The sequence below is a fragment of the Mesoplodon densirostris genome, chromosome 16 (assembly GCF_025265405.1).
Source record: "Mesoplodon densirostris isolate mMesDen1 chromosome 16, mMesDen1 primary haplotype, whole genome shotgun sequence".
NCBI lineage: Eukaryota > Metazoa > Chordata > Mammalia > Artiodactyla > Ziphiidae > Mesoplodon > Mesoplodon densirostris.
In genome coordinates, this window is record NC_082676.1 from 86,892,272 (window position 1) to 86,911,948 (window position 19,677).

General features: G+C 50.7%; 1 protein-coding gene across 3 annotated transcripts in view; it reads right to left on the reverse strand.

Moving 5' to 3' along the window:
• The window catches only part of CHST12 (carbohydrate sulfotransferase 12), an 18,537-nt gene extending 8,067 nt beyond the window's left edge, over positions 1-10,470 (reverse strand). Inside the window, exon 1 of one of the 3 annotated variants that reach the window (XM_060077861.1) lies at positions 10,395-10,470. The gene's annotated coding sequence lies outside the window, so the exon portion shown is untranslated. The remainder of the gene's footprint in view (positions 1-10,394) is intronic. The other 2 variants (XM_060077862.1, XM_060077860.1) reach the window with 2 other exon arrangements.
• Between the last annotated feature and the right edge of the window lie 9,207 nt (positions 10,471-19,677).

Sequence of the window (19,677 nt, forward strand, 5' to 3'; positions counted from 1 at the left end):
CGCTTGTATTTGGCTTCCTTCACTTAGGAAGATGCTTTTGAGATTTGTCCAAGTTGTTGCTTGTGTCATTGCTGGGCAGTACCCCACTATATGGATATACCACTATCTGTTTATCCATTTACCAACTGATGAAATTTGGAGTTAGCTCTCTTTTTTGGCTATTATGAAAAAAATTAATGTCAACTTTTTTTGCATACAGACTAGTTTTTTTTTTATGCTGAGACTTTCAAAAAGTCAAAAAGATTGTATTAAAAAATATCAAGCAGATTTTTAACCTCCTGGAAGGTTCTGTAAGATCCATAACAGTAGATGTTCTGTAATAAAGCTTAGGGACTCTATTTAAAGACCAAACTGACCATCAAAATGATATACAAATATTAGATTATCAGTACTTTTTCAATTATAAAATTTTACGGGCTCAAGTGATTATAGCAAGTTTGCAAGACACAAGGTTAATAAACAAAAGTCAACCACTTTCCTACATATCAGCAATGAACAAGTGGAATTTGAAATTAAAACATAATTCCATTTATTAGCACCCCCCAAAAGTAAAACACTTAGTATAAATCTAACAAAATATGTACAAGATCTATATGAGGAAAACTACAAAATTCTGATGAATGGAATCATCAGAAGAACTAAGGAAATGAAGAGATATTCCATGTTCCAAGTGCTAAAGGATAGGAAGACTCAATATTGTCACGATACCTGTTCTTCCCAACTTAATCTATAGATTAATCCCAACCAAAATCCCAGCAAGTTATTTTGTGGATATCAACAAACTGTTTCTAAAGTTTATATGTAGGAGCCAAAGACCCAGAATAGCCAACACAATACTGAAGGAGAAGAACAAAGCTGGAAGATTGATGCTGCCCGACTTCAAGATTTACCATAAAGCTACAGTAATCAAAATGGTGTGGTATTGGCAAAAGCATGGAGAAGTAGATCACGGGAACCAAACAGATAGCTCAGAAATAGACCCCCATATAGTCAACTTATTTTTAACAAAGGAGCAAAGGCAATACAAGGGAGCAAAGACAGTCTGTTTCTGCAAAAAATGGTACTGGAACAATTGGATATCATGTATAAAAAAAAAATTAAAAGAAAAGAATCTAGACACAGACCTTCAAAAAAACTAACTCAAAATGGATAATAGACCTAAATGTAAAATGCAAAACTATAAAACTCCTAGAAGGTAACACAGGAGATAACCTAAATGACCTTGCGTATTGTGATGCCTTTTAGATACAACATCAAAGACGATATCCATGAATGAAGTAACTGTCCACACAAAGATCTGTACAAGAATGTTCATTGTGGCTTTACTCAAAATAGCTACAAACTGAAAAGAACCCAGAGGCCCGTCAACCAGTAAATGAATAAACAAGCTGTGGTGCACTCATTCAGTGGAAAACTACTCAACAATAAAAAAGAGTGAACCACGGACTCACACATCAATACATGCAACAACATGGATGAATCCTGCAGATATTACACTAAACAAAAGTACCCAGACACAAAAGAGTACATACCACATGATTTCATTTATACAAAGGTTATAAAAGGCAAAAATAGTGACAGAAATCATAGACTGCAAAGGGACAGGAGGAAATCTGGGTGATGGAAATGTTCTATTATATTGTTTGTAGTGGCAGTTACACAGGTAGATATATCTGTCCACATTCATGGAACTTTACACTTAAAATGTGTGCATTTTATTGCATGTAAATTATACCTCGATACATTTGATTTCAAGAGGAAGGATATGTGAGCAGTCTTATTAAGTCAATCACCAGAAGCTAAAACTTTTCTCTTCAGCACAAACACTATGAACTAACCAGCTGTCACTGATTTCTACAACACAGGATAAAAACACCAGCACTGAAGTCCTACACAGACATTTGGAGATCGGGAAGAAAAGGAAAGGAATTCTGAGGCCAAGTCCAGTCTCTGCTGAGTGGCCTGGGATATCTCTTTAAGTGTGAGTTTCAATTCTTCACCTATAAAACAAGAACAATCAAGGTCTTTCTGCTAACCGGAGTTACTGAGAGGACGAAAATGAGAACATATCAGCTAAGTGTTTTGTAAAATAGTAAAGCATGTTCTTTAGACTATACCATTGGCCTTATTTATCTTTCTGTTTCATCTGGCCCTCAAATATTTGTATCATATAAATATAACATTATTTTTATTATTACTCATGCTTTCTACCAACAGCCAGTTATCAGCAAAGAAGAATGTTATGATTTCAATTAATTTTATAATAATAACAATAGCTAATATGGTTTCCAAAGTGCTGTTATAGGCCTTGCATATCTAAACTTATTTAATCCTCACAGTAATTGTGATAAATTTAGGGCAAAACAACCAGGCAACTTACCCAAGTGTACACAGCTACAACTGTTCAGAGCTGGCATTTGAACAACTGATTTGAGAGCCTACCTTCCCAAACACTACAGTCTACCAGCCTCTACAGTAAATATTTAATGCAGAATTGGTTGGTTTTTCTAGACACTCAAATTTTTATTACCTTTATTTCTGAGAAAATTTGCTTTTCCTTGTCCAAATAACCAACTTCTGAGCATTAAATCAAGTGACATGACCTTCACTAAGAAGTCCAAGAATGTTTCAAGTTTTATTCATTTATGCTACTGGCAAAGAGACCAGAAACTACCTACTTCTTTTCCAGCTTTGCAAAGGCAAATAATTCACTGAGCGTCTCATCACTGTAGTCAACAGAAATTTGGAAAGTTTGTTAGTGGTCTCAACATTTACTCTCTGCACCCTGTATGGCCCAGCCCTGCAACTGATGCTTTGGTGTTGGATTAAAACCCCCATTGTATGGTATATTTTCACTTCCATGCCACTAGCACTGGGGGTTTATTTGCTTATAAAATCACTTCACTTGTATTCGGTTAACACTGAGAACTAAATCTGACAGTGTATCCAAATAAAAAAAGTAATAAATGGGCACACTGATGAGAATGAAAGGTTGATGTCCATCCCAGAAGACCTGAATGAAAACTGAGCCCAAACTTGGCCTCTGAAATAAAGTAACTTCCCACAGAGGTGGCCCACAGCACACTTGGCTATCTGCTCACATTGGTGTCTTTGTCCCTGGTCTCTAAGCCCCATCGGTACTTCACAAGTAGGCAGGGTATTAGTGTAGGCACACCAGTCCCATATTCCCAAACTAGATTTCAAGTTCTTAGGAGACAGGCATCATGTCTACTATATCTTCTATATTCCTCGCAACACTCAAATATTTGTTGCATGGTATTTGACTCCGGAATCCAAATAACTCATTTCCCAGAGTTAAGTCAATTCAGAGAAATTATTTCAAGGGAAAATAGATAATAAATTTCACTATGATTAGCTTAAGAACCTCATTAGGGCTTTACCTTCAAATATATGCAGACCCTAACCCCTCTACTGCCCTACCTCCTCTGTGCACCCCGCCCCCCAGGCCACCACCAGCTCTCACCTGCGTTCCTGCAACAGCGTCCAACTTGTTCTCCCGCCTCCACTCTCCTGCCCATACTATCCTCTTTAAACCCAGTAGCCATGGTTATTCTGCTAAAAGTCAGATCTTGTCATGGCTCTGCTCAAAACCCTCCAATCTTTGGAGTCCAACAGCTTCCCATTTCCAGTCCTTACAATGGCCCATGACAAGCCCTATATGACTGGGATCCCACACTCTCATCCCCTTTACTCCCCGTCACTGGCCCCACTCTAGCCACAATGGCCTCCTTGCTGTTCATCATCTACACCAACCAGGCTCCCACTCTCTGGCCTGCACACACCCAGGGAATCCTGTGGCTCAACCTGGCACCTCCTTCTGATCTACAGCTGAAGCTCACCTCATCAGTGAGGGCTTCCCTGATCACTCCCCACCCTGCATGCCCCATCCTCCGTACCCGTTTTTTCTCCATGTCATTTGTCATTACCTCCAGTATTATATATTCACTGGCTTATTTGCTTATGGTCTATCTGTACTAGAATATAAACTTTAGAAGGGAGGTACTTGACCCTTCAAAGTTTGTCATAGTTGTAGCCTCAAGGCTATGAATAGTGCTTGGCGTACAGTAGGTGCTCAATAAAGAGTTGTTATGCTAACAAAAAGATAAACATGACTGACCCTGATTTCATAATTTCTGAAACTGGGTGACAGGTAAAGAAGAGTTCATAAAACTATTATCTCTACTTTTAAAATATATTATTTATTTATTTATTTTTGGTTGTGTTGGTTCTTTGTTGCTGTGCGCAGGTTTTCTCTAGTTGCGGCAAGCAGGGGCTACTCTTTGTCGCGGTGCGCGGGCTTCTCAGTGCGGTGGCTTCTCTCGTTGCGGAGCACAGGCTCTAGGCGCGCAGGCTTCGGTAGCTGTGGTTCTCTGGCTCTAGAGAGCAGGCTCAGTAGCTGTGGCGCACGGGCTTAGCTGCTCCGTGGCATGTGGGATTTTTTTATATTGCGGTACGCGGGCCTCTCACTGCCGTGGCCTCTCCCGCCGCGGAGCACAGGCTCCGGACGCGCAGGCCCAGCGGCCATGGCTCACGGGCCCAGCCGCTCCGCGGCACCCGGGACCCTCCCAGACCGGGGCACGAACCCGCGTCCCCTGCATCAGCAGGCGGACTCCCAACCACTGCCCCACCAGGGGCCCGGCAGGTGGATTCTTAACCACTGCGCCACCAGAGAAGTCCCTATTATCTCTACTTTTGGATATGTTTTACAATTCCTTTATAACAAGTTAAAAGAAAAGAAAAAAGCTAAAGAAAGCACCAAATCTCCGATATGTGACCACAGGCAAGAGACAGGATACAGAGAACAATGACAATCATGGAGAGGAAATAAGAACAAGTAAACTCTCCCTGACAAGAAAGACAGCCTGGTGAGTGACCCAGCTGCACACAAAGCAGGCAAGAGTCCGGCCTCTTCTTTCATCAGAGTTGGAAGCTTACTGCTTTGCCTTTATTTTGATCAACATTATGCATGTATGCTAAAGGATTAAATTGTCCCAGGAGTTTACTACACACACAGTCCCCAGTCCCTTTCTTTCTCATTACCCACCTCCATCTTTCTCTCTCATTCTTATTAGCTGAATCTTTTGGTGTCACCACCTACCTCTAAGCAATAGCCCTGGGCGATAACCGATGGTTCAGCTTGAGCATCATCTACTGACTTCCCCAAACAGTGGCAGGCAGCTGGCAGAAAGGTAGTCTCTCTTTCTCCCCTGGGCCCTCCAAACAACCATGCCCTTCTCATCTCCACGCCTCCTCCAGACAGGCATATCATCATTTTAATTAGAGCAATATTCGATGTTTCCATAAATTATTATCATTGCACAAAGGCTATTCACAGCTGAGCCTTGCAGTACACCGTAATTATCTTTCTTTCCTGCACAACGGCTTATTTTCCCTGGAACTAGTTAACAGTCTTGTGTTTTCGCTTGCTCTGCTTTCTATGTACTTAATCACCAATACAGCCCCAACTCTGCCAACTGTCTAAATCTCCTCTCCAGATGTTCCAGAGCATCAGGTGCCCCATCAATTTCACATTCCCCAAAAAATCTCTTTGAGGAAACTTCGAGGCTCAGGTCACAAGATACCTGCTCTCATGCCTGGTGCCTGGCCTGGCTGGCATCCTAGCCTCTCCATCTCATCCAGCAGATTCTTTTCACCTCTCCTCTGAGGCTAACCCTGTCTCCTCTAGCCTGTCTTTCCAGATTCACCACCTCATTTTGGGAGAGTATGCCTGCCAGTCACTTCTTTAAAATACATGAGACAAATCTTTGGAGCATTTGTGAAAATATCTTTATTATATCCTCCTTTGCCTGAGTTTAGAATTCAAGGTGGAAGATATTTTCCTTCAGAATTTTGAAAGTAATGCTCTCTTGTCTCCCAGCTTCCAATGTTCCTATAGATGGGTTTGGAGCCATTCTGCTTCATCCCGTGATGACCTGTTGGCGGCCTGTCTTTATTCTTTCTCAGAAGTTAGCGTGATCTTCTTTGTCCAGAGTTCTGAAATTTCACAACAACGTGTCTTGGAGTGAGTGTGCACGTCTCTCTCTCTCCATGCGAACTCTCACTATGCAAATTCTGAAACAGCTTCAGATGCACTTCCAAATAAACCTGCCTCCCAAACTCTTACTAGTCACTGTCAGAAACTCGGTATCCCTCCCTATACAAACTTGCTCCCCACACTCTGAATATCCAAATTGGGAACTGAACAGACAGGTGAGTGAAGGATACCTGCATTTTCATCCATGGTGCCGGTCACTCAGTGGGCCCCTTCAATGCAGAACGTTTTGGTTCTAGGATTTCCCTTATCATTTTGTGGATGATTTTATCCCATTTTATTTCTTGCTGAAACTGTTATTATTCAGCTGTCAATTACCTAATCTGATGCTTTAATTTTCTTTTTTCTCTCATTTTCCATCTCTTTGTTTTTCTGTTCTATTTCCTGAGTTCTCAACCTTTTCATCTACTGAGTTTTTTATTTCTTCCACTGTATTTTTTATATCCATGAGTTATCTTTTTGGATTTCTGAATGCTCCTTTAAAAAAATAAAAGAGCATCCTGTTCTTGTCTCTTGCATGCAATATTTTCTATCTCCATGTGTGTATCAGTGACAGTATGCTTTTTTTTTTTTTTTTTTTTTCTTTTTGCGATATGCGGGCCTCTCACTGTTGTGGCCTCTCCCGTTGCGGAGCACAGGCTCCGGATGCGCAGGCCCAGCGGCCATGGCTCACGGGCCCAGCCGCTCCGCGGCACATGGGATCCTCCCAGACCGGGGCACGAACCCGTATCCCCTGCATCGGCAGGCGGACTCTTAACCACTGCGCCACCAGGGAGGCCCGACAGTATGCTTTTTAAGTGTGCTTCCTGCACACTCTCTACTGCTTCCAAGTGTGTGTTATGATCTCTATCTTCCAAATCAGAGGTTTCTTCACTTGTCTTTGTTTATCTATTCCTATTTAAGGGGTCGGGGATTAAAAGAACTGGAAGCTCTGGACCCTAGAAAGGAGTTATTAATTATGAGCTTCATTAGTGAGTGATCCAACTGGGCCTCCTTACTGTAGACCCCCTGATGTCACTATTTTTAGGTCCTTGCTCAGACTACTCACTTTCCCCAAAGACTCTCCCATTCTCCTGTCTGGAAGGAAAAGTACCAACTGAGAATGTTCTGGGAGCCAAGCAGGCTCCATTCGCTTCATCCTCTTGGGTTTAGTACAGCAGTCCAGCCCCTCTGCCCCACTCAGCTGCACCCGGGGCTTCCTATTCCTCTCTGAAATACTTTTAAAATTCTCTAAACAGTTACAGAAACCACCACCTTGGTTAACTACAGGAAGTATTGAGTTACTGAGTCAGTTATCATTAAGCACATGTGTTGGCAAATGACTGGAGAACCATCAGCCCTGGCTGCAGCCACAGACCCACTAAGTAAGCGTGAAACTAACCACTACTTTCTGAAGAAAAACATAAAGAAACAATCTAAAACTTGAAACTAAAGATGTAAGTTTAAAAAAAATTATAAACTAGCAGCATTTGTTTCAGTATTATCAATAACCAGTCTCTTATCCAGCAACGGCACTTCAGCCTTGAGACCCTTCTAGAATGGAATCACCCGCTAGCCTTGGTGACTGTATGGTAATGACAGTAAACTGCATTCCCACTGCCAGCCATCCAACATGCTTCTCTTCTGCCATCTATCCCTTTCAGGCTGGATTCCCCAGGATTCCATCCCCGGACACATTCTCTCCAAGAGCACATCTCATCCAGGATGGCCCCCAGATACTGCAAATTCTACAAGTCTAAAAATCACGTGCATTTTAGCCTCTTCCTTCTCCAAACCTCTTCCAGTATTCCTTATCTCAGGTACCAGCCCCGTCCTCAGCACCCAAGTGAGAAACCTTGGTTACTTTTGTCTTTTTCCTTTCCCTTTCACCACATCCCACAGGGTGCCATCGCACTGTGGATTCTCCTGCTTGTTTCAAGCTGACGCCCTTCTCAACTCTCAGCCACTGTCCTGACCCACACCCTCTTCAAATGTACCCAACTCAGTCTCCATCTCCTGACACCCTGGATCTATCCTCTGTTCTCACTAGTGTTGCTCTTCTAAATCGCATCTCTCACATCCCACCCAAAACCCTGACTACTCCTCACCAAAAGGATAAAAGTCCAAACTCCCCAGCACAGCATTCGAGGCCCTTTGGTCAGAAGCCTCTTTCTGGTCTTCGCCTCCATTTCAGTCCTCAAACCCCATCCCACAATGAACACAGGGACTCACTGCTCCCTCCCCCCACGCGCCCCAGTCACTTCCACGCCGCCCCATACCCTGCTGCCTCCACGTGGAATGTTCTCCCCAAACTGCACTCGTCTCTCAAGGTCCAGCTCCTACGTCACCTCCACCATGGGAAACGTCCACAACACCAAGAAACAAGTTCAGCTGCTCCCTCTTTCTTCACACGGTGTAAACACCTCGATGACAGCAGTAATCACATGGTATTACAGTCAGGTTAATCACATTACCAGCATCTAGCCCAACGTGGCATCTTACAAAGGATGAGAGGCTCAATGTTTGCTCAGATAATGAAGTAGGTGCACACTGGCCTGAAAATAACAGCCCAAAGTCTTATAAACCATCTGGCAAGAAAAGTAAACATCCATGCATGTCCATGCAGGCATTCTCTAAGTTCTCAGTAGTGCTAAGTTCAGGTATCACTTTCCTTGGTGTCAGCTGACACTTTGGAGGTGATCATGTTGCAATATACGTGTATCAAATCAACACTTTGCACATCTTAAACTTATACAACGCTAATCAATTATACTTCCGTTTTCTAAAGTTTTCCCGGACTTCCCTGGTGGCGCAGTGGTTAAGAAGCCTCCGGCCAATGCAGGGGACACAGGTTCGAGCCCTGGTCGAGGAAGATCCCACATGCTGCGGAGCAACTAAGCCCGTGTGCCACAGCTACTGAGCCTGCGCTCTAGAGCCCGCGAGCCACGACTACTGAGCCCACGTGCCACAACTACTGAAGCCCATGCACCACAACTACTGAAGCCCACGCACCACAACTACTGAAGCCTGCACGCCTAGAGCCCGTGCTCCACAACTAGAGAAGCCACCGCAATGAGAAGCCCGCGCACCGCAGTGAAGAGTGCTCGCTGCAACTAGACTAAGCCCGCACGCAGTAACGAAGGCCCAAGGCAGACAAATAAATAAATAAAATTGCCGCCTCTCAAACCACTAAAAAAAAAAAAAAAAAAAAGTTTTCCTAATATTTCCTTTTTCACACTGACACCGGCCCTGAGTCACCCTCCCAAAGCCAGGTGTTCACAGAGAAGGGCTAAACTGTGTCCTGGTTTGGGGGCAGGTGAGGATCAGCTGAGCTGTTTCCCAGCTGCCCCCTGCCCGGACCCACACGTGTGGGGACAGTACCCTTAAAGATGCGCTTGCATCCGCTCTGCCCCCAACCCACATTGTCATTCATCCCGGGTCTCCTGAGTCTCTCTGGCGTCGAATTATAACATAAATAATTCAATAATCACGGGAACACTACGGCTTGTTGTGCTCCGCGCCAACGGAACCTCGGCTCCAGCCAACGGCTTGCGGGACATGTCTTGGTGGCTAGGAGCCCAAATGGAAGATATAAGTCCTACTGTTAGCGACTAATACATGGCTTCCTTTCGCTGCTTCTGGAGCAAAGGGTCATCTGAGTGGTACTCTTCCAGAACGCGCCCGCATCCGCCGGGTCTGCAGTCACAGGTCCGCGGTCAACGGGACGGGGAAGTGCCCACGGCCTCGGGCAAACCAGGGCACCGGGGCGGGGGCTCCCCCCCGGCACGAGGCTGGTGGAGGGACCCGTGCGCCCGGGCGTCCACTCTCGGTCCCCGCGCACGGAGACCCCCCAAGGGCTCCCTGGAACCCCGCGCGCCTGCTCCTCCCTCCACACTCCCGACCAGCAAGGGGGAAGCTGACAAGCGCGCAAGGAGGATCCCCCCCCCCGCCGCCGCCCCCCCTGCAGGGCAGATGCCGGGCGGCCAGAAACGGGCGGGGACCAGCCCCGACGGCGGCAGCTGACCACAGCCGCGAGCCCCACCGCGGATGGGCGGCGCGCCGGGCGCCCCACGCCCCGTCCAGGTCTCCCTCATCCCCACAGGACCGGGGCTCAGAGACGGTGCGAGCTCGGCCAAGGTCACACAGCGACGGCGCGGGGACTCGGCCCGGAGCCGCGCCGGACCCGCCCAGGCGGCTGAGGGGGCAGGACCCGCCGCGCCGCCGGGACCCCCGCCCCGCGCCCCTCACCTCACCTCACCTCACCTCACCGCGCGCCCCTCATCTCGCCCCGCGTCCCTCGCCTCACCTCGCGCGCCCCTCGCCTCACCTCCCCTCACCTCACCTCGCGCCGCCGCTCGCGCCTCCACCGCCTCGGGAACGGAGGACCCTCTCGAGGCCGCCCCTCCACCGGCCCCGCCCCCCGCCCCTCTTCTCGCGAGAAATCGCGGCCCACGGAGAGGCCACGGAGGCCGAGGATCACCCCCTCAGTGCGCCTGCGCCCTCCGCACCGCCCCGGGCCTCCCCAGCCAGTGCCATGTGGCGCAGTATTTACGGCCGGGAGCGGCCCCGCCCCCGGCCGCGGGGAGCCCCGCCCCCTCCCAGCGGCCAATCCTGTGCTGCCCGGCGCCCGAGGCCAGCGAGGCGTTGCAGCCTTTCGGGCCCGGCGGGGCATCACTTAGGCAGCACCTGCTGTCTACAGGACCCGTTTGCGAGCACCGACTGCCTGCTGAGGATCCTGCTGCCGGGCCCTGTGTGGCCTTGGGCAAGTGACTGAACCTCTCTGAGGTTGTCCATCAGTAGGGTCGTGACTTCAGCCTGCAGGGAGCTAGTGACATGAGATGAGAGGGTGCGTATAAAGCGCTGAGCAAGATGCCTGATGCATCGTCAGCGCTCCCATCGTGGTTCTTACTGATATTTTAAATTGTGGTAAAATACCCATAACATATTGCCATCTTAACCATTTTTAAGTGTGCCGAGGGGCATTAAGTACATTCACATTTTGTGCAGCCGTTTCCACTGTTTGTCCACAGAACTTTTTCTGTCAGTGAAGTTGTTCATGGTTCCTCCCAGTGGGGGTGGGCTGCCTTCTGAGGGGAAGCTAACAAGGGCCATGAGGAAATTTCAGTTGTGACTGAACTGTTCTGTATCTTGATTGTGGTGTTGGTGGTGGTTACATGACTGTATATGTTTGTCAAAACTCCCCAAACTCTACACTCAAAAGGATGCATTTTGCTTATATATAAATTATACCTCCATTAAAAAGAGACTTTTAAAATGTCATTTCCTCCAGCCAAGATTTTGCTAATTATGAAGAAGTGGTGCATAATGAAGATGAACCCATTTACCCAGAGGACTGCATTCAGAGGCGCTCAATTAATGTTTCCACTAGGCCAGCAATTCCCAACGTATCCCCTGAAATGGGGGCCTGCAGAGAAGGTTCTGGGTGCCCCCTTCATAAGATGAAAGGGTTCTCTGGTCAAATAAGAGCACGGCACAGGAACTAAAGTTTTAAATGTTTAATCGCAGCCAGACTTCTGAGACCCTTTGCCAGGATAAAGCATGTTGTGAATTGTAATGAATTTCCCCGTGAATTCCCCAGGCCCAGCCCCTGGGGGCGTTGGTAAAGGTTTCTTTGACTTCAGTAGATGTTCAGGTGCCCCGAAGCCAGAATCTCACACTGCAGAAGCCTTCTTGGGAACGTGAACGGAGCACCAAGGTTGTCTGGGTGTGTGCCAGGACTCCAGGTCAGGAAGCCGGGTGAGGGTCTCAGCTGACTGGACCGGAAGCTGAGCTACATACCACCCTTCCCTGGGAGTGGGGAGAAGGGAGGCAGACCAAGTTCACCATGGGGCCAGGCCCCTTTTTGGGGTGATGGAACGTTTTAGAACCAGATAGAGTTGGTGGTTGCACAACAGCACGAACGTACTAAATGCCACTGAAGTGTTCCCTTTAAAAGGGTTGGTTTGATCGTAAGTCAATTTCACCTCCATTAAAAGAAAAACCAGTTCTTACATTAACAACCTACATTTTTACTTACCCTCTCTGAAATAGCTACATATTACCACCTCATTTACCTAGAGGGTAGCCTAGGCTCAGTGCAGTTAACCAACTAGCCAAAGACACACAGCTGCGTAAGTGACAGAGTGGGGACTGGAAGCCAGATTTGGGGCTCCAGAGCCAGAGCTCCACTGCACCCCAGTGACCTCCTTGACGAAAGGGCACCTGCTGTGAGGGGTTTGTGAGCAGACCAGCTCCCGTCCACTGTGACTTTCGTCTCCCCTCTTCCAGTCCCTGAGCTGCTTCACGCTGGTGGACCCCAGCTGGCCATCTTTCCCCACAGCAACGTCGTTGACTGTGGCCCACCTTCAGGACCCCTGGGCCCCTTTGCAAAGGCAACCGCCTCCCAAGGGCTGACTACAGCCTGGCCCAGTCTCCATGATTTAGTTTATCATGATGTCCCGTACCGACTACAACGATTTCTGCTTTCATAAGCAGTTTTGCAATGGAAGAAGACAGACGTAACTGTGGCTCGGGCCAGGAAATGCCAGCCGCCCCCATTAGAGGCACAGCTGGGAGATTCTGATTACTTGTGGGCGCTGAATGCTTGTGAGTGTCAACAGGGTAAAGGGAAAGAAGAAGAAGAGGTATGAGAAGTGCAAGTTCCACTCAGCTTCTTTGCAGGTGATGAGATAATCCAGGAGGACAGACAGGTGCTCCTTCCTGATGAATCTAAGCTCATGCACCCTCAGCCCCATCCCAGCCTCACTGCCGTTTTTCTGTTTCAGACATCTTGTGGGTGGTGTGGAGTAATGCAGAAGTGGTCGGAACCCACCCCAGATGCTAAGGCAATTACAACGCAGCGGTGTGAATGTGGCAGGTCTTTCAGTTCCCTTATCTGTATAAGGCGTGAAATAATGACACCCGTTTCCCACAGCATTTACACATAATGAGAGAAATGGTGTGTGCAGAGTGCTGGCCCCTAACGGCATTTCTGCTGGGAGACCAGCTGGGAAGCACTGCGGTGGTCCCGATGTGGATGATGGTGCCTTAGGCTCAGATCGTGGTAGGAAAGGACATGGGAGGAAAGGGATGATCGAGAGAGATTTGGGAAAGGGGGGACAGAATGGACAGGGTAGGCTGATGGAGGGAGAAGGGGAGGGAGGGGTCGGGGTGATGTCCGATTTCTAGGTGGGCATTTGAGTGGGTGGTGGTGCCACTATACCCAGAGGAGAACAGTTTGCGGAGCGCATTTTGTGAACCTGGTATTCTGCATGCAGAGTGACAACACACCCATCAGGGAGACAGTTGGATGTTTGCATCTTGAACTCAGGAAAAGGGGTGCAGGCTGGAGGTGTGAGCGTCAGAGGTGCTGTAAGTGGGTACCCTCACCCCAGGGGTCCACCACCTTGAGTCCCTGCACCTCCCGCCACCCCCCAATCCTGGCAAACCCTCTCTGCCACCTTCTGCTTTACCGTCCTGGCTGCTGGAATGGCCAGTAGGGCCCAGATGCCACAGAGGCTACATTTCATTCTGGGGGCAGCAAGAGCCCCCAAAGGGAAGGGAGAGGGGACCCTGGTCTGGCTTGAGAAGCTGGAAGAGCAAAACCCAGCCCCCCAAATCGACGTGCTCAAGGCTCCCCTGGGGGTACGGACAGGAAGCCTGGGGACCCCTGGAGAGGAAGCCACTGGCTGAGTCCAGATGATCCACACACAGGATGATCTATGCAAAACCAGAAAGGACGAGCCTTCTCACAGAATTAGAATGAGCTGTTCTCAGGAAGGAGCCTGGGAGATGTTAAACCTCCTGCCACCTGGTGGCATCTGTCACCAACAAGATGCTCTTAACGAGGGGGCTCATCCTGCTTGCACACCTCCAAGTAGGGGAGCTCACTCCCTACACTTGGCCACCCAGACCTTCTGCCTCTCCTCCCCGGGGAGACTCGCCTCGTCCTCTCCACCGTTTGCCAGAGGGCTCTGCTTCCTTGCCCATCTCTCTCCTCTTGCAACGAAGCCTCAGAACAACCACAGTGATAATCACAGGACATTCCCAGTGGAGTCACCTCGTTTGCATGTTCAGCCTCTACCCTGTACAGGATGCCAGGAGCTGGGGGAGGTCCCAGGATAGGGTCCACGCCACAGGCGTGGGGGGCAGTTCAAAGGTCAGCACACATCCTCCGTCAAAGCACCAGTCAAAGCACCAGTCCCCGATAGCACCTGCTGGTTCTCTTAAAGTTGCTGGAACACCCACACCGCCTCTGCTGCCTTCCTGAGTCACGTTTGCTGCGTTACCTTAAAGGGCCGGCCTTTCACGCAAAATGAGTGCGGCGCCATGTAGGTGATGTGAGAGGTTTTCAAGGGTAATATCGAGCCCCCCTGACTTTGTGCTACGTGTAAGGCAAGCATGGAATGCAGCTCTGCCATGTTGCAGGGCTCGGTCTCAACCACGTCCCCATTGTACAGCTGAAAAAACCTGAAACTCAGAGAGCAGTGCGAGGGGCTCCAGAGCTGCAGCCGTGGGCACAGCCCCCAGCGCAGAGTGGGGCGGCCACACCAAGGAGGCTGCCCATCCAGGCACCCATCATGTGCTGGACGAGGGGGGACGAGGCTCCGGGTGGGGCCATTGAAGGCAATTTGATGCCACAAATTTGGTCAAGAGAACGAACAGCTCCAAAATGCGTGCATGGCATGGTGGGCCCAGGTCTGCAAGTGTTGGTGATTGGGGAAAGACAAGTTTGCAACTTCTCATGCATGGGCCACTCCACAGCCTCACAGTGAAGACCCTACCCCTGAGATCCAGCAGCTCTCTTTCTTGGCCAACGTGCTCACCTGACTCAAGACAGAGTGTAGAAAGACCGGCCTTGCGCCACCACGCTGCAATCTCTAATCGCCCGTGGTCACGCCACAAAAGCACCAGGATCTCCTCCAGCCATGACTTGCCAACTGCCTGAGCTTCCCCTTATGTGTCACTTGGGATGAGGGGCACCAACCACAGTGGCTTTGGATGGATGTTTATTTCTCTCTCAGGTTAAAGTCTGGTGGTAGGATGTAATAACAATGCGGAGAGACATCTCTGCTCCCTGAGGACCCTGTCCATCCTCTGTAGGGTGTGGCCTCTGTCCTCATGGCCCCAAGGTGGGGGCTAGAGTTCCAACCATCACATTCAAATTCCAGGCAGCAGGATTGAGGAAGTGAAGAAGAAAAGAGGTAAGAGGAACATGCTTATTATCCTTTATGATAAAGAGGCCTGGAAGCACCCACTTCTGGTTTATATCCCATTGATCAGAACTTAGTCATGGGGCCATACACAGCTGCAAAGGAAGCTGGGAGACAGAGTATTTGGGGAGCTGTGGCCAGCTAAAAGTTGGGGTTCTATTATCACGGAAGAAAGAGAGCAGATAAAAGGGAGCAATCAGCCATTTCTGCCCTTCCCAGGCTCTGGGTCCAGGACAGGAAAGCAGAAGGCGTCCCTCCCCGCTGTGGCCTCGGCACTTCCCTCCAGGTGAGGGAAGTGGGCAGTGGATGGTGCCCACACAGCAGATCTGCAGAAAGCAGCCGGCAGAGGCCCTGAAGTTAAATGGGACCCACGTTTCCACCTCCACACACTCCTCCAGAGGGGAAAACATGGCTTCGAGGAAGCCCGTAACAGCAGGCCTCACGAGGAGGTGGCCAGGCCACGGGCTTCTGGGTGCAGTTCACACACTCGTGGGGTGCCTGCCACGTGCCAGGCACACACAAGGGCCAAGACGCCCCCCCTCCCACTAGCGCCACGAGTCGTGAAGGCCGCCACCTCCCTTCTGTGACGTGCTCTGCCCAGGGTGGCTCCTGCCACCAGGCGGTGTGGCTGATCCCCACGACCTCTAAACAAGGCGGCTCCTGAGGGAGGGAAGAGGCCACCAGTGTGAAAACCTGCCTCAAGTGCCAAAAGCACAACCAAAGAAGGTGATGAGCCAGCTCACACAGGGTGGCGCTCAGAGTTTTTCTGGTTTTGTGTTTTGTTTTGTTTTGTTTCTGTCTTGAAAACATGACTGAAGCTTATTCAATCCTAATGCAAATGGAACCTCTACTTTTGGGTTCCCCATTTACGTGGCTGGTTTCATGTACCCTGACAATTCTGTCTTGTTCCCAACAATTAGCAACACTTTCCTCTCTGCATTCCTGGGGTGTTGAGAGGGACCTGAGATCGCAGTGGGGAATGGGAGAGCGTTCTGGTGTTTCCCTGGGAGCCCCTGTGTGCAGTGACCAGGGTCCCTCTTCAGGCTGGCCAGGGCTTGTGAAGCAAGAGCGTTAATTGTGCGCATCAACCCGGCCAGGCCCACGGTATCCAGGTGTTTAGTCAGACGCCAGTCTGGGTGTTGCTGGGAAGGTATTTTGTAGATGAGATCAACTTTTAAATCAGTAGACTTGGAGGGCAGCAGATGACCCTCCATGATGTGGGTGGGCCTCACGCAATCAGCTGAATGTGGAAAGAGGAAAAAGCCCGAGGTCCCCCGGGGGAGCCCCTGAAGAGGGAAGTCTGCGCGGCTGGCCTTCGTACTCCAGGCTGCGGCGTCAGCTCTCCCCTGGGTCTCCCGCCAGCCCTGCAGATTTCAGACCTGCCCTCCTCCTATGACCACGTGAGCCGGTTTCCTCAGGTGCATCTCAGTCTCTCTCTCTCTCTTTCCCTCCGTTTTGTGTCCACACACACACACACACACACACACCCCTTTGGTTCTCTTTCTCTGGAGAACCTCAGCTATTACCTGGGGGTTGGGACAGTCTTCCCTGCCTCTCACCAGCAGCCATTCCGGTAACCCCAGTGGCTTCTGCACGCAGCCTGAGCCTGACCTGCGGGGCGATACCCTGGTGTCCCAGCCCGTAGAGAATGTGCTCCCAGAGCAGAAACCATGGCGTGGGGTGATCCTGGGAAGAGCACTGCCCACGCCCCGACAACCTTCTGGGCCCCGTGGGACTTCACCTCCCCGACCTGGGGCCTTGCGTCTGAGTCTGTCCTGGCCTTTGCTCCTCTCCTAACACCAGGCCTGTCCCCCAGCACCCCTTCAGCCAAGGTCTGCACTGTGGTGAACACATGCCGTTAGGACGAGGGAATCCTTGTGGAATATTTCCCATCGCTCACGTTTAAAGAAACATTGTTTAAATCAACTATGCACAATTGGCTGATACTCACCCTACTCTGGTCTGGGACCTTCTGGCCACAACCTTTGTGAACACCTTTGACACCATTTTCCCAAGAACCCTTAAAGAGAAGGGCATAAAATGGGAGACTCTTAACCTTTTCTGAAACAGTAACATAAAGGCATGGCTTAAGGGTACAGCAAGAGGGACCAGGGTTAGACATAAGGAAGGACTTCCCGCACAGGGCCAGCAGTTCCTGGCGGTCTTCAAGCCAAATGTTGATTTCTACACATCCTTACAGACAGCTTGGTTGTATGCTGGGTCAGTAGTGAGAAAATGGTGCCACGATGTCAGAGGGAGTTTCCTATTCTCAGAAAGGATTCAGGCAACACGGGCCTCATAAGCTGGGGTGAGGATGACATGAACGTGGGTGCTAATGTGACTTAAACCATCACTGGGATTGATCAGATACCCAGACACATGGGTGTTGCTGCTTCAAGATACAAACACAAGACAATAAAAGAAGGGAAGAGGAAGCAATGGAGGGCCATTGACACAGTGACAAACGTGTCTCGTGTTTTAAGGTTAACACGCAGGACACCCAATATTATGGTCAACTCATAATTTCATGATAGGGCTGGCGAATTTGGAAAATTACAGATCTGCTAGGAAGAGGTTTGGCTAGACGTTAAATAAAACAAACCAACCTGCTTTTCAGTGAAGGAATGAGGGTGCATGATTTTCATCAGGTTCTAGACCTGTGCCGTCCACTTAAGTAGTCAGTGGCCAGAAAGGCTACTGAGGCAAAGCTAAGTCCCGTGGGAGGTACACGCACTGCTGCCTTTCCGGTGACAGACGAGGGGGTGTGCGACGGGCACTCGTGTCTGAGAAACACGGGGACTGCGGTCGCAGCCTCCTCGGCGGAAGGGGTGTGCGGTATCGCTCGACTCTGCGTTACAGGTGCGTGTGCCGTACACCACCTCCGGCGGGGAGACGTGTGGGGGACTGGCACGTCGGAAGGACGCGTGCCCTGCATGTCCCGCCGTTGACGGGAGTGTGCTGAGCAGTTCGCTGTGAGCTCCACGGCCATACTGTGCAGCCTGCACAAGTGAGGAGACATGCGGTGACTGGTCGTGACGAAGGGGCACGTGCACTGATCACACAGACTCGCAGTTTAAGGGGAGTGTATGGTATCAGACAATTCTGAGGTCAAGGTGCACGCTGTCACGCCTCCTCAGCTGAGGAGACACGTGGTGACGGTCACCCGTGAGGAACACATACAATTCAGTTAACGGCCTCCTCAGCTGAGGGGACTCTTGGGAACTGTCGTGTCTGAGGCGCTCGTGCGCCGCTGTCACTGCTCCTCTGGTGAGGCACGCGTGTCTTAGCGGCCGCAGCCTCCTCGAGAGAGGACGCACGTGGTGCCTGGCTACGCCTATGGGGCACGCGCACGCTGTCGCAGCCTCCCCGCTGGGAGGTGGGCGTGGCCTCGGTCACGTGAGGGGCACGCGCACGCTGTCGCAGCCTCCCCGCTGGGAGGTGGGCGTGGCCTCGGTCACGTGAGGGGCACGCGCACGCTGTCGCAGCCTCCCCGCTGGGAGGTGGGCGTGGCCTCGGTCACGTGAGGGGCACGCGCACGCTGTCTCGCCGCCTCAGGTGAGGGGCCGCTGCTGAACCGTCACGTCTGAGGCGCTCGTGCACCGCTGTCGCAGCTCCACCGGCGTGGCGGCGTGTGCTGTCCGTCATAACTAGGGTATACGTGGCGACTGATCACGTCTGAGGGACGCTGCGCCTCCTACAGTCTCCTCAGGGGTCGAAGTGTTGGCTATCGGCCGTGTCTGAGGTACATGTGCGCTGCTGTCTGAGCCTCCTCAGACGAGGGGGCGTGTGGTGAGCTGTCACGTGTGAGGGACACGTGTATGTTGTCACATCGCCTCAGGTGAGGGGCCTGTGGCAAGAGTGGCGTGTGAGGTGCACAGGCGTCTCCTCAGCGGAAGGAGCGGGTGCTGCGGTGTCACAGCTGACAGGGCGCGTGGTGACGCTCGGGTCTGAGGCGCTCATGCCCAGCTTTCACTGCCCTGACAGGTGAGGGCACGTGTGGGGGGGGCGGCCAGCACTGGCCTCGGACATGCCAGGGCAGGGGGGGCGCCCCGTTCGGGCCGGGCGGCTGTGGCTGGCGGCACTGAGGAAGGCACAGCCGGCGTCCGGCACGCGCAGCACGCGTCCATCTAGACAGCGAGCCGGGCAGGGACCACCCAGGGAACCCTGGAAATAAACGAGATAGTGAGTGTTTGACGCACCACGTTCGGACCTACTACGTGCCGGCTCTTTACTCAAGTTGTCCCTTTGTTCTCCCGCAGCCCTGGGAGGGGTTATGTCTCCCGTGAACTCCTGAGCTCGGGCCTTTCTGGAACGTTCCCCCGCTGGCTTTTGGCCCCTCTCCCGTCTCCTCAGCCATGCTCCTCCCTCAGCCTTCCTCTTAGGGGGCCTTGACATGGCAGTGAGAGGATCTTC